This window comes from Sus scrofa, chromosome 2, assembly GCF_054392235.1.
Source record: "Sus scrofa isolate SSC_HxYL_T2T_F1_AM1 chromosome 2, Sscrofa_HxYL_maternal_Yorkshire_Landrace_v2.0, whole genome shotgun sequence".
Classification (NCBI taxonomy): Eukaryota; Metazoa; Chordata; class Mammalia; order Artiodactyla; family Suidae; genus Sus; species Sus scrofa.
The window spans coordinates 157,815,431-157,831,757 of NC_139384.1; positions in this window are offsets into that span (position 1 = coordinate 157,815,431).

Here is a 16,327-nt window from a genome sequence, read left to right on the forward strand (position 1 = left end):
TGGCACTGGGGGGCGGGGGGGGGGGGGCACAGCAAAGCATCACCGTCGCCCCCCCCACATCCGTCCATTCAGCACGCTCTCTGACCAGCCTCTAGGAGAGGCAGAGAAGTACAGTAGTTAACAGAAACACATACAGCCCGCACAGGATGTTGTTGACTAATTTCTTCTGGATTTGGGGCTCCTTTCTGCCTTTCGCCCCTTGTTATAATTAAATGTTCTATTGACATAATTATATAGGCTCATAAAACAACCGTATACCTACCACCTAGCTTTTTAAGAGCTAATTATCCATGGCGTGGAAGCCTGCTGGGGGCTTCTCCCAGCCTCGTTGCTTTCTTCCCCATCTCCCCGCTTCCTCCACAACCGCTATCCTGAACTCCGTGCCTAGATCACTCCCTTTAAATTCCCCACACATGCGCCATATGGAAGTTTCAGTGCGGCTCACAGGGGTCCTTCGAAAATGCTAGTCAAAGCAAGTCTTGCAACCTGAGGCCGTAGATATCCCGCCTGAACATTTGAACTCCCATCTGGCTTCTGTCACTGGGATTCCAAAGCTTTAATTCATTGCTGGGAATTGAGGTTTTGATGCACCAGCATGTCTGGTTTTGAGAAGTTTGAGTTTAAAGGGGTTTTTATGAGACTTGTTCCAAGTACAGCTGTCTTGGGAGATCTTGTTTCTCCTAAATAAGGAAGATATGAATTGTAGCTGTGCCCAAATTGTTTGAGTATAAGGTTTTCTAGGCAGTTCTCCTCTGGGCCTTGCCTGGAGCCTCTGGGTAGCCAGCTGTAGAAACCAGAAGTAGCTCCTCAGATTCTGAAACTAAAACGGATCTTGCAGCTGCTGCCAAATTCAACCCTGTGAAGTGTGCAGGGAAAAGCTGCTTTTGTCCCCGGACTACAGATCAAAACACTGAGACTCAGGATGTTTCAGTGCCTTGATCAAGGTCACATGATTAGCTTGAGACGGGAGAGAGTCCGATGATGCTTCATCCAGCTGCAACTGACAGAATTTCCTGAGCAGCCACCGTGTACCGAGCACTTGCTATGCATTGCTCCAACCAACCCTACCCAACCCTTCTGCCATGATTCCATTTTAGAGGTTAGAGTTATAGCAACAAGGACTAGAACCCCGGCCTCCAAGTCCAAAGCTTACTCGTAAATCACCATATCCTCTTCTTCCGTTATAAACACATCACATGGTTGAGAGATGGCACAAATGTGTGTGTGCGCTGCTGAGATCCCAGCGAAGAGGATGGAGATGAGGGTAGGGGGATGGTTGAACTCAGAGAATAAGTACAAGGGTCTTGTCATCCAGGGAGCAGGGGTGGGAAGACAAGTGACTGAGGATCCTCTGGACAGAGAAATCTGCAAAACAAACCTGTCCCTGCTGCAAGGACAGCCAGACACAGCCAAGCAACGCGAAAGAGAACCAAAGCTTGCAGTGTGGTTCTGGATCATTGACACCAAAACTCAGTGGTTATTTTGCATTCCCTAGATCACTCCCTCTTCACAGGTTTATTTCTGGGTTTGCCCGTCTTATTCTAAATCCTACAGAACCGAGTGCCAGAAGAAGGGGGTACAATTTCCAAAGTGACCCCCACTTTCATCTTCTCTGAGAACAAGAGGGCTCAGAGAGCTGACACCTCCCAGTGGTCCATGTTGGTCTTCATCCAAAGTTCAAAGGCAATTGCTTTGGGGGGTAAATACAAACCCAAGGATGCAAGCTAATTATGCAAATCAGGTCACTGCTGGATGGACCAGAGCTGCAGCCTGTTAAGAACTAAAAGGATGCCAGTCAAGACCCCGGGAGAAGGGCAAAACCCATTTGCAAAGGCCATTTTGTGTCCTCGGTTAATGCTGTTAGAATCTGTGCTAGTGTCACCGACTTGACGATGGCCATTTGCGATATCAGAGTTTGATTGCTGTAGGTCCCACGTGTCCTGGAAGCCAGACCATCCTAATGTCCTTCCCATCAAAACAATGACTCCCTGGACTATCTGAGAGGATTGTGAGACTCATCTGCAGCCAGGAAACTCTCACAAATTAGCAAAAGCCAAAGCTTGAATCAAAACATAAAGGGACAGCAAAACGCCTGGAGGACCAAAGAGGACTTGAAATAAATTTCTCCTTCAAAGTTTTGTACCTGGAATCCTACCCCCACCCAGCTTCTAGGGAGTTGTTTTCCATCTCTGCATGGAAGAGAACTGGAGGACTGTGTACCATGAGGGGGATGTGCCAGTCACAGCTCTAGAAAGATGGCACCAGCTTCCTTGACAAAGAGCAGAGCAGTCAGACCATCAGAGGGGACCATTTGAAAGGGAAGGCTAATTTTAGACATCAGTGGCACATTTCCAAATATTCCACTGTGAAATTTATTCTATTTATAAATTGGTCTTTTATCAGCTTTTTTACTTGGTTTTTGTTTTTGCTTTTTAGGGCCACACCCATGGCACATGGAAGTTCTCAGGCTAGGGGTGGAATGGGAGCTACAGCTGCCAGCCCACGGCACAGCCACAGCAACTTGGGTCGGAGCTGTGTCTGTGACCTACGCCACAGCTCACGGCAATGTCAAATCCCCGACCCACTGACTGGGGCCAGGGATTGAGCCCACATCCTCCTGGATACTAGTTGGATTCGTTTCCACTGCACCACAGCAGGAACTCCCTACATGCTTTTTAGCTGTTGGCAAATTCGATAGCTTAGACCTTCTACACGGAGACCTACAGCAAAGAACTAGATTTTAGAACATCAGTCAACAAGGATGAGGGATTAGCTATTTCAGCTCTATTCTCAATCCTCTAGAACCTTACAAAACATGGAGAAACAGCATAACAGGTAGGGTAATGGGTTTGGGAAGCAAGTCATCCAGGGTTTTGTCCCGGCTTGTCACTTCCTAGTTATGTTTCCTCTGGCAAATGGCTAAAGCAGCATGGCAAAGTGGCACTACCTCCCCAACCCTACTTTCTCATCTGTAAAGTGGGACTCAGGACCTCCACCTCATAGGAGTCTCAGCAGGATTAAAGGAAATCAGGCCTGCACGGCTCTAACCATGACAGTGGGTACATCAAAGCATCATAAATGGTAGCTATTACCCTTCAATGGATATGGAGGCACAATTCAAAAAGAGAGTGTACCAGAAAGAGCTAAGTTCTACCTTACAGACAGAAGCGAGAGAGGGGAGCGAGGAGGAAGCGTTTCGGTTGTCAGGACTCCATCGAAGAGGAATGGGCTCTGAAAGATGGTAGCATACAGAAATGTCACATGAAGAGGAAAGTGCCTGGGCTCAGGAATCACACCTCCCTGGGTTCCAATCCTGTCCCTTCCACCTCTTGGCTGTCCGACCTTGGCCAAAGTGAACTAGCCTGAGACTTTCTTTACTCATCTGAAGAGCGAAGCCAATAACCAGCACTTCCTAGAGTCACTGGGAAGATGAGGTGAGAGGGACAGGCCACGTGCCAATGTGCAGAAGGGACCCTAGCCGTGGAGTCTGTAGGCATGACACAGGCTCGAAGGCCGGTGATCAGGAGAAATGCTAAACTGAGAAAAGAATCGTCCAGCTGTCGTGCATTACGTGTGTACTAAATACCGGATCTGAGCCCAGCCCTGAGAGGGTTAGTTACAGGGTGGTTAAAAGAACAGGGAGTCAGGTGATCTGGCTTCAAGTCTCCAGGCTCTGCCTTTCCTCCCTGTGTTACCATCATTAAATCTTCCCAATTTTTAGTCCCCTGGCTTGTAAAATGCAGGTTCCAATCGTGCTTTCCTCAAGTGGCTGGGTAGGGGTTCAATGAGATAACGGGCGTGAAGTCCTTAGCCCAGTGCTCAGTACCCAGAAAATGCTCTGCAGTGTTAGCTGTCCTTACTGTTCACCTGCCTCTTCTCGTTTAACCCTCACCACAATCCCAGGAGTTGGGTGCTACTGTCCTCTATTTATAAGTCAAACTGAGGCTCCGAGGGTAAATCACTTGTCTAAGGTCCCAGAAAGGGAGCAGTGGGGCTGGCTCGGTCACACTAGAAATCCCAACATCTTTGTTTTCTTCACTTTCGGAGAAGCTGGTCAAAGGCACCAGGTTAAGTGCATCTCATGCCATGACGGTCTTCTTCTTGTCCCTATTACTGCACCTTCTCATCTGTTGAAGATTTGAGGTCTGGGGTCGTCTCTGACCCTGAATGCAGCTGGTGAGAGCATCGGTATGGCTCCTCTGGGGACCTGCAGCTTCACAGAGTTGACACGGTTTATGAAACGTCCATTCTGATTTGCAAATAGGTCTGACACAGACACACGTCCAGCTGGCCGGTGATTTTGATAACAACCCCTCCTCCTTGGTGCCAATTACCAGAAATTAAATGTCCCTGGCACACTTTGTGATTCGGAAATTCATGTGCTGATTAGTTAAACCCCTGCTGGACATGCCATCATGACCAAGGGGCTCCCTGCCAACGTCCTAGCTCTCGCTCCATCTCCATCTAAAGTCACAGGATGTTTTCTTCCCGGGCAGCAAGCAGTGTCACCTCACTGACTCATTCATTTTCATTCAACAAATACTGATTGGGCATCCACAGTTGGGATACAGCAGAGAACAAAGCAAGTTGTGTTCCTGCCTTCGCGAAGGGGAATAAATAGGAAATGATTAAACACACAGGACTGTTTCTACATGACGTGTTAGGAAGGAAACAAAGAAGTGGGACAAAGGAACGGCTAGGGTACAAACGCGGCGTTGGGTAGGGTGGCCAGGAAGGTGAGATTTCAACTGAGATTTGAAGACTGAGACAGAATCAGACATGCATTGTGCTGAGATGGTTAGGAATGAGCTCACCACGTCAAGGAAATTCATTCACTTTTCAAACATTTTTGATCATACAATCAATATGTGTTGAAAGAACAAGTGGGGAATAGATGAATCCTCTTTTTTTTTTTTCTGCCAAGAAGGACCTTCACAGAAGATGTAATCAGCTTAGAGGCAAGTTCCTTCCCTTGGCGCCAGCCCCGTTTCCCACCTCTCAGGCCAGGGGCTGGGCTCAGGCACTAGCGTTCTGGGACTGGAGGACCTTCAGACCGCACCTTCCACAGAGACCAACCCTCACAGCTCTTTAGCCATGACTCTGCAGCAAGCAGAAAGCAATCACATTTTCCTAAGCAGTCAAAATGGTTGTTTGGAATTGTGTAGACAAGGCGCGAAGTGTCAGCTGCTTTGTTGTCATTAGGATACATGTATTGAATTTCCATGCCCGCTTACTCAATTCCAGAGTCCTTATTAGTTGTGTGTCTCCCTCCCTCCCTCCCTCCCCTCCTCCCGCAGCTCTGTCACCCTCTTCTGCTCATCTTTCTCTGGCTCAGCAGTGAAGAGCCTAGGCTACAGAATCAGAACACCGGGTTGTATCTCAAGTGGGACCCTCTGTGTGACTTTGGCCATGTCCATTCACCTCGCTGAGTCTCAATTTTCTCATCTATATAATAGGAATAATAGTAATAGAGGCCGTCTTTTGACAATCATATAAAGTACTTACTGAGTTATTATTATCCTCATTTTGTGGATTAGAATGTACAATTTAAAGAAGTAGATTGAGGTTTTGAAGGCAAGAGAAAGGAGTAATAGGTGTAACCTTGAGCCAGTTTAATGATCTGTGTCTACCTCTGGGGTTTCCATTCGTTGAGATAATCAAGAAACAGGATCATAATAAATAGTCTCCTAATTTGTAATACTTTTGAGCCAACAGCGATAGAGAGAACCTGTGCCGTGTGCCAGATATTCTTCTATGTGCTTTACCTATATTGACTAACTTTTCAAATCTCACAACCATACAAAGTAAATACTATTCCTATGCCCATTTTACAGATAAGGAAACTAAGACCTAGAGAGATTACATCGTGTCCACAGGGTCACATAGCTGGGACTTGGTGGAGTTTGGGAATAAACCCGGGCAAACTGACTCCCGGGTCTGCTGCTTGCCACCTCATTTAAGATGAGACACAAAAGCTTTCCTGCAAATATCAGAGTTTTCTACTTCAAATAGACCTGCCTTCTGAGTGCTCAGTAAACAAAGAATTATTACCCGCCTAATCCTGAAACCCCTGGCCTGTAGACACAGGACTGATGCGGGCAGTACCCAGTACAGCAAAACACCAGCCATAGGTAAATTCACATCTCCTGGCACTGATGGGATTTCCGGGTGTCTATTAAAATGTCAGTAGATCTTAGAGGCCACGTCCTTTCTACATCATTTAGCACAAGCCAGAAGGTCAGATTCAGGTGGCAGCCAGCCTTCCCTTGGCAATTTCTTCCTCATGACTACTCTGCCCCTACACCCACTCTCAGAAATGCTACAGCACAATAAACGTAGTTAAAGAGATAACAAACCACCACTACCCTCTTGAGATCCAAAAGCAGTCGTCTCAAATCCCCTTGCCTCCAGTCTTAGAGGGATATGCCCCCAGCTGCTGACGCCAGGCCTGCTGTGTAGATCAAAGCAGCCTTGTCTGGGCCCACTGTCATAGCAACAGTGGATCCATCTCCAAAGGCTCATGCCCAGCATCAGCCCTGGCACGAGAAAGAGAAGCAGACTATGCCTAACACAGGTGCCTTCCTTTTAAAGGGCTACAAGTTGTCAACAGCAGGCTGAAACTCCTGCCTGTGTTTGGGGTGTACAATGGAAGCAGCATGACTCCAAATCCTGCCTGACTTATTGTCTCGACAGGACGTAGAATGCATCCTAGTATTCGCAGACTTCGGGTTCATGCCTGCTTCTCCCGCTGAGCAGGAAGCTGCCACCTGGAGCCTCCGAAGGCTCTGCTTGCTGTTGCACTAAGTGGAGCACGTCAGCAAAGGAGTAAGCCCTGCTGAGCCCCGGCAGGCCCTGAGGTGTGGAGGAGCTCCCTTCCAAGCCCACATGTGGCTGTCTGCTTGAAAGGTCAGGCTCCTTCGTTATATTCAGGCTCTGTAGCACGCACCAAACGTCTGCCTTTGGAGAGTGGGGGTTCGGTCAGACTCCCCACGGCAGTGCTTCCCGGAAACTTTGCCCTCAAGATCCAACAGCCTCCATAAATGAGGCTGTGAAAGTCGTTAAAGTTTCCCCAAAGAGAAAACTGACCTGGGAAATCAGCATGAGTCCTCAGATAGAAAAGACATCAGGCTTCAAATGAAAGAAATTGGACAGAAGATGGAAAATTTCCTCTCCTCCTTACTTCCTGTCTTACTGTTTTACTGGGAACTAGCTTGTGGACAAACTCAGAGCCTGGTCTTTTAGAAGGCAAGTCTTTCTAAATGTTCCTGGACCAATTTCCCATCATCCTTTTAGTGTTCTCCTGTCCCCTTTCAGCATGGCCAGCTGGAATTCATTTGTACTCACAAGGGCCAAGAGCCAAGCCCTGGCAGCAAAGTCAGAGAGAGTAGCCAGCTCCTGTGGTGCCCATCCCAACCGCCTGCCCTCACCTGGACAAGAGGCAGCTGGAAATGTTGGCTGCACTTCTTTCTGAGCATCCTCAGCCTCGGGAGGAGAAAAGACGCCAGGGGCTGGGCAGGGAGGGAGGACTTTGGTTACATGTGTGGGGATGGTAGGGATGCAGGTCACGTTTGGAAATTAAAATATTTGAGGCCTTGGAGAAATTCTGGGGGCTTGTGAATTTTAACTTTATTTTTTAAATAATTTCAAACTTCCGGGAGTTCCTGCCATGGCTCAGTGGTTAATGAATCCGACTAGGAACCATGAGGTTGCAGGTTCGATCCCTGGCCTTGCTCAGTGGGTTAAGGATCCAGTGTTGCCGTGAGCTGTGGTGTAGGTCGCAGACGTGGCTCGGATCCCACATTGCTGTGACTCCGGTGTGGGCCGGTGGCTACAGCTCTGATTAGACCCCTTGCCTGGGAACCTCCATGTGCCGCAGGAGCGGCCCTAGAAAAGGCAAAGAGACCAAAAAAAAAAAAATAGTAATAATAATAATTTCAAACTTCCAGAAATGTTGATAAAACTAGGTTCCTTAGATATTAATATTTTACTATGTTCATTTTGATCCCTTTATTTATATATGTGTATATAATGTTAAAATTTAGTATAAAAAATATATATAATTTTTCTGAACCATTTGAGACTAAGCTAAAAATAAAAGGCATGCTATTAACTAGCCTAAAAATGCTATCCAATGGCATGCTATTTTTTTCGATTGTCCTATTCCTTTCCTTTATAGAGGAAAAAAGATGTAATGTCTTATCTAGATCCCATCCAGGACCGTGTTCTGCAGCTGTCATACCTCTTTAGTTTCCTTTAATGCGAAACAGTTCCTCGAGATTCACTATCTTCATGATCCTGGCACTTCAAAGGATATACAGGCCATTTACTTTATAGAATGTCTATTAGGGTTTCTCTTTAATTTCTTCACCACCAGATTCAGATTTTTCATTTGGGGCAGTAATGGATGAAATCGTTACCAATAACCAAATAGGAATCCCTAAGCCCATGCTCTATAAATGAAGAAAAAGGGCAAAGGAAAATTTCTTCCTTATAGTAGAATGCCAACTAAAAAATGTGGATGGAATTATGGACCACCATTGGGGAGTTCCCACTGTGGTGCAGTGGGTTAAGAATCCACCTGCAGCGGCTCAGGCCACAGCTGAAGCTCAGATTGAATCCTTGGCCCAGGAACTTCCATATGCTGTGGGTGTGGCCATAAAATTAAAACAAAAACAACAGTGGGTGAGGAGTTCCCTGGTGGCCTAGTAGTTAAGGATCCCATGTTGTCACTGCTGTGCCTTGGGTCATTGCTATAGTGCAGGTTTGATCCCTGGCCAGGAACTTCTGAATGTCATTGGCATAGCCAAAAGCAAAACTAGAGAGTGAAAGCTTGAAGAGCTCAGAGCGTCTCCTCTAAAGATACTTATTGATCACAAAGGGGGAAATGGCAGTTTACAGTAGAGAAACCAGGTAGGCAAAAGACCAAAGTTGGCATCATGAGTAATGAGGAAACAGTGTGTCCCACCCAATATGATGGACTGAGAACACCACACCTCTTCTGTGAAATAAAAGACAAAGTCCTGCCCAAAGGACTTAAGATTGTCAAGAGCTATCATACTAATGAGGCTGCATTCACACACAACAGATTCTGGAATGCTTTTCACCTTCACAGACACCCCCACCACCACCCGGAAATCTTCCCAGGAGGCACGGGCAACAACCAAACACTGAAGAGAACAAATCAGATGCTTGGGATGAACACGCACAGTGCAGAGCTGTGTACTGGGTGAAACTCCTTGGACATTGGTGATGGTACAGGAATACCAAAAGGCTAGCCTCCAAGTCAGAAGGGGCAATAGGAAAAGAAGGAAATCGGTCTTCCCACAGCATCAGTGCATGGGGTACCAGGTTGGAGAAAAGCACACGAGTCATGTGCTGTTACAGGTTACACCAGACCCTCAGCCATCCTGTTATTCTGTTCTGCTGTCAAAGCTGAACTTTATCCTGCCAATTTCTCACACCTTGGCACCTAACTGATAAATGCAGACTGGACATCAAACACCTCCCAGCCTCCCAGCGCTGTGTCTGGTCCATCTTTCCAGCTCAAATTTAGAGCAGTGCAGGGGAGGGCATAATATCCTCCTCTCAGGTGTTCAGTGGAAGAGGCTGGAGCTTCTTAATAATGCCCACAGCCCTCATGCTCTCTCCCGATGTCCTCATGCTCTTTTCTGATGCCTTCATGCACCTTGTATCCCTCTGCCTATCCATGTTCTTTTTCCTTCCAATTCCACTCCGTCTTTCTGCCCTGATGCTTTTTGATCCAGAGGGGTTTTGGTAGAATATACTGATCAAGGAAATAAGGACTTAGTACATAAAGAATCTCAGACCAAAAAAAAAAAAAAAAAGAATCTCAGACAAGAAAAATGTGTAGTGTTAGAAGAGGGACACCACAGACTGCAGTGCCATTTCAAGTCTAAAAATATAAAAATTGGTTATACCCATGCATGCTTTTTTGTTCAAAAATAAGTCACTTTAAAGAAGTCATTAGAGAGGATGGGATTAAGATGGTGGAATAGAAGGACTGGAGCTGAACTTCTCTCCTAAAAAAAACAAAATTTACAACAAAATGCTGATTAATCTTCAACCAAATGGACCAGAAACTTTCTAAAAGATATTATACTCCAGAAGACAAAGAAGAGGCCACATCAAGAGGTAGGAGGGGCGATTATGTGATATAAGCAACCCCATACCTCCCAGGTGGGAAGCCCCACAGACTAGAAAGTAAATGTATCACAGAGACTCACATACAGGAGTGAGAGTTCTGAGCCCTACATCAAACCCCCACACATGGGGATCTGGCACTGGGAGAAAGAGCCCCTGGAGCATCTGGCATTGAAGGACGGTGGGGATCGTGCGCAGGAGCTCCATGGCACTGGGGGAAGCAGAGACCCCATTCTTGGAAGGTGCATACAGACTTTCACACACACTGGGTCCCAGGGCAAAGCAGGGTCTCCATGAGAATCTGTGTTGGACCTGGCTGTGGTTCTTGGAGGACTTCCTGGGAAAGCAGGGGTGAATGTGGCTTGTTGTGGGAGAAGGACATTGGAAGTAAAGCTCTTGGGAATCTTCATCAGCATGCGTTTCTCTGGAGGTGGCCATTTTGGGAAAATCTAGCCCCACCTACCAGCACTGAGAAGCCCCAGGCCAAATAACAATCCAGGTGGGATCACAGCCCCGCCCATAAGTAAACAGGCTGCCTAAAGACTCCCCCAGGCACAGGGCTGCCTCTAATCTCACCCAGAGACAAAGTCCCTCCCACCAGAGGGATAGGAATCAGCTCCACCTACCAGTGGGCAGGCATCAGTCCCTCCCATTAAGAAGCCTACAGCAAGCCCCATACCAACTTCAGCCACAAGGGGGGCAGGCTCCAGAAGTAAGAGAGGCTACAACTCTATTATCCGTAAAAAGGTCACCACACCAAAAACCCATAAAAATGAAAAGACAGAGAACTATAACTCAGATAAGGGAGAAAGAAAAAACTCCAGAAAAACAGCTAAGTGATCAGGAGATTCTCAGCCTCCAGGAAAAAGACTTTAGACTGTTGATGCTGAGGATGATGCAAGACATTGGAAATCAACTGGAGGCAAAGAAGGATAATTTACAGGAAACACTGAGCAAAGAGATACAAGATATAAAACAAGCAAGAAGAGATGCAAAATACAATGACTGAAGTAAAAAATTCATTAGAAGCAGCAAAATATAGGAGGCAGAAGAACGAATAAGCAAGGTGGAGGACAGATTAGTGGACATCACTGATGTGGAACAGAAAAGAGAAAAAAGATTGAAAACAAATGAAGAGCGTCTCAGAGAACTCTGGGACAACGTTAAAAGCACAAACATCCGTATTATAGGGGTGCCAGATGGAGAAGAGAGAGAGAAGGAGACAGAAAAAATATTCCAAGAGATAATAGCCAAAAACTTCCCTAACATGGGAAAGGAACCACTCACTCAAATCCAGGAACAAGTACTATAAACCCAAGGAGGAATACCCTGAGACACATATTAATCAAACTGACCAAAATTAAAGACAAAGAGAAAATACCAAAAGCAGCTAGGGAAAGAAACAAATAACACACAAGGGAACCCCAATAAGGTTACCAGCAGATTTTTCAGCAGAAATTCTGCAGGCCAGAAGGGAGCGGCATGATATACTTAACGTGGTGAAAGGAAAAAACCTCCAACCAAGATTACTTTACCCAGCAAGGCTCTCATTCAGATTTGAAGGAGAAATCAAAAGCTTCACAGATGAGCAAAAGCTAAGAGAATTCGGCAACACTAAACCAGCCTTACAACAAATACTAAAGGAACTTCTCTAGGCAGAAAAGAAAAGGCCAGGAGTTCCCGTCGTGGCGCAGTGGTTAACGAATCCGACTAGGAACCATGAGGTTGCGGGTTCGGTCCCTGCCCTTGCTCAGTGGGTTAACGATCCGGCGTTGCCGTGAGCTGTAGGTGTAGGTTGCAGACGCGGCTCGGATCCCACATTGCTGTGGCTCTGGCGTAGGCCGGTGGCTACAGCTCCGATTAGACCCCTAGCCTGGGAACCTCCATATGCCGCGGGAGCAGCCCAAGAAATAGCAACAACAACAACAACAGCAAAAGACAAAAGACAAAAAAAAAAAAAGAAAAGAAAAGAAAAGGCCACAACCAGGAACAAAAATACCACAACTGACAAGAAAAAGTATGTATGAAGTAAAGATACAAAATCATCCACACAATTATGCCACCAAGATCAGAAATAATGAGGAGTTCCCGTCGTGGCGCGGTGGTTAACAAATCCAGCTAGGAACCATGAGGTTGCAGGTTTGATCCCTGCCCTTGCTCAGTGAGTTAATGATCCAGCATTGCCGTGAGCTGTGGTGTAGGTTGCAGATGTGGCTCAGATCCTGCATTGCTGTGGCTCTGGCGTAGGCTGGCAGCTACAGCTCCGACTGGACCCCTAGCCTGGGAACCTCCATATGCCACGGGAGCGGCCCAAGAAATGGCAAAAAGACAAAAAAAAAAAAAATGAGAAGAGGAGAGTACAAATGCAGGACACTGGAGATGCACTTGCAATTAAGAGACCTACAACTTAAAACTACCTTGTATATATATAGACTCTTATATCAAAACTTCAGAATAACTGCAAAACAAAAATCTACAACTGATACACAAACAAATAAGAAAAATCAACTCAAATACAACACTAAAGATAGTCATCAAATCACAAGAGGAGAGAACAAGAGAAGAAGGGAAGAAAACAGAGCAACAAAAACAAATCCAAAGCAATTAATAAAATGGCAATAAGAACATACATATCAATAATTACCTTAAATGTTAATGGACAAAATGCCCCAACTAAAAGACATAGACTGGCTGAATGGATACAAAAACAAGACCCATATATATGTTGGCTTCAAGAGACCCACTTCACTTCTAGGGACACATACAAATTGAAAGTGAAAGGATGGAAGAAAAGATTCCATGCAAATGGGAATCAAAAGAAAGCTGGAGTAGCAATACTCATAACAGACAAAATAGACTTTAAAGTGAAGAATATTTTAAGAGACAAGGAAGGATATTACAAAATGATCAAAGGATCAATCCAAGAAGAAGATATAACAATTTTAAATATCTACGCACCCAACATAGGATCACCACAATATATAAGGCAACTGCTAACAACCTTAAAAGGACAAATTGACAGTAACACAATAATAGTGGGGGACTTTAACACCACACTTACAGCAATGGACAGATCATCCAGACAGAAAATAAATAAGGAAATACAGTCCCTGAATGATGCATTAAACCAGGTGGACTTAATAGATATTTATAGGACATTCCATCCAAAAGCAACAGGATACACATTCTTCTCAAGTGCACATGGAACATTCTCTAAGATGGATCACATCCTGGACTACAAATCCAACCTTGGTAACCTTAAGAAAATTGAAATCATGTCAAGCATCTTATCTGACCACAACACTATACAACTGGAAATCAATAACAAGAAAAAAACTGCAAAAAACACAAACACGTGGAGACCAAACAACATGCTACTAAACAACCAATGGATCACTGAAGAAATCAAAGAAGAAATTAAAAAAATACCTAGAAGCAAATGACATCAAAGATACGACACTCCAAAACCTATGAGATGCAGCAAAAGCCATTCTAAGAGGAAAGTTTATAGCAACACAAGCCCACCTCAGGAAACAAGAAAAAGCTCAAATAAACAAGCTAATTTTACATCTAAAGCAGCTCGAGAGAGGAGAACAGACAAGACCTAAAGTTAGTAGAAGGAAAGAAATCATACAGATCAGAGCAAAAATCAATGAAATAGAAATGAAGAAAGCCATAGAAAAGATCAATGAAATGAAAAGCTGGTTCTTTGAAAAAATCAACAAAATGGATAAACCCTTAGCCAGACTTATCAAGAAAAAAAGAGAGAGGACTCAAATCAATAAAATTAGAAATGAAAAAGGAGAAGTAACAACGGACATCACAGAAATACAAAGGATCATAAGAGACTACTACATGCAACTATATGCCAATAAAACAGAAAACTTAGAAGAAATGGACAAATTCTTAGAAAAGTACAACCTTCTAAGACTGAACCAAGATGAAATAGAAGAGATGAATGGACCAATAGAAGAGATGAAAGTACCAAAATTGAAACTTTGATTAAAAAACTTCCAACACGCAAAAGTCCAGGACCAGATGGCTTCACAGGTGAATTCTATCAAACCTTTAGAGAAGAGCCAACACCTATCCTTCTGAAACTATTCCAAAAAATTGCAGAGGAAGGGACACTCCCAAACTCATTCTATGAGGCCACCATCACCCTGTTACCAAAACCAGGCAAAGATACCACACAAAAAAAGAAAACTACAGGCCAGTTTCACTGATGAACATAGATGCAAAAATCCTCAACAAAATACTATCAAACTGAATCCAACAATACATTAAAAGGATTGTAGATCATGATCAAGTAGGATTTACCCCAGGGATGCAGGGGTTCTTCAATATCCACAAATCCATCAGTGTGATACACATTAACAAACTGAAGAATAAAAACCATAATATCCTCTCAATAGACGCCGAAAAAGCCTTTGACAAAATCCAACACCCATTTCTGATAAAAACCCTTCAGAAAATGGGCATAGATGGAAACTATCTCAACATAATAAAGGCCATATATGACAAACCCACAGCGAACATCATTTGCAATGGTGAAAAGCTGAAAGAATTCCTGCTGAGATCAGGAGCAAGACAAGGATGTCCGCTCTTGCCACTACTCTTCAACATAGTTTCGGAAGTCCTAGCCACAGTAATCAGAGAAGTAAAAGAGATGAAAGGAATCCAAATTGGAAAGGAAGAAGTAAAACTATCCCTGTTTGCAGATGACATGATACTATACGTAGAGAATCCTAAAGACTCTACCAGAAACCTGTTAGAGCTCATCCATGAATTTGGCAAAGTTGCAGGATACAAAATTCATATGCAGAAATCAACTGCATTTTTTTTTTTTTTTTGTCTTTTTGCCATTTCTTGGGCCGCTCCTGCGGCATATGGAGGTGATTAAAAAACCCCGGGCTAGGGGTCGAATTGGAGCTGTAGCTGCCAGCCTACGCCAGAGCCACAGCAACGCAGGATCCAAGCCACGTCTGCAACCTACACCACAGCTCACGGCAACGCCGGAACCTTGACCCACTGAGCAAGGGCAGGGACCGAACCCGCAACCTCATGGTTCCTATTCGGATTCGTTAACCACTGCGCCACGACGGGAACTCCTCAACTGCATTTTTATATACTAACAACAAAAGATCAGAAAGAGAAATTAGGGAAGCAATCCTGTTAACCATAGCATCCAAAAGAATAAAATACTTAGGAATAAACCTACCTAAAGAGATAAAAGCCCTGTCCTCTGAAAACTATAAGAACTGATGAAAGAAATCAAAGATGACACAAAGAGATGGAAAGACATGCTATGCTCTTGGATTGGAAGAGTCAATATTATCAAAATGACTATACTACCCAAGGCAATCTACAGATTCAGTGCAATCCCTGTCAAATTACCAAGGACATTTTTCACAGAAGCAGAACAAAATGTTTTAAAGTTTGTTTGGAAGCACATAAGACCCAGAATAGCCAAAGACATCCTGAAAAAGAAAAATGGAGCTGGAGGAATCAGGCTCCCTGACTTCAGACTATGTTACAAAGCAACAGTCATCAAAACCACATGGTACTGGCACAAAGACAGACATCTAGATCAGTGGAACAGGATAGAAAGCCCAGAATTAAATCCACGCACCTACAGCCAAATAATCTATGACAAAGGAGGCAGGAATATACAATGAGAAAAGACAGCCTGTTCAACAAGTGGTGCTGGGAAAACTGGACAGCCACATGCAAAAGAATTAAATTAGAACACTCCCTAACACCATACACGAAAAGAAACTCAAAATGGATTAAAGACCTAGACATAAGACCAGATACTATAACATTCTTAGACATAAACACTCTCTGACATAAATGACAGCAACATCTTCTCAGATCCACCTCTTAGAGTAATGACAGTAAAAACAAAAATAAGCAAATTGGACTTAATTAAACTTAAAAGTTTCTGCACAGCAAAGGAAACCCTAAACAAAACGAAAGACAACACACAGAATAGGAGAAAATCTTTACAAATGAATCAGCTGACAAGGGATTAATCTCCAAAATCTATAAACACCTCCTATTGCTCAATACCAAAAAAACAAACATCCCCATCAAAAAATGGGCAGAAGATCTAAACAGACAGTTCTCCCAAGAAGACATACAGGTGGCCAAAAAACACATGAAA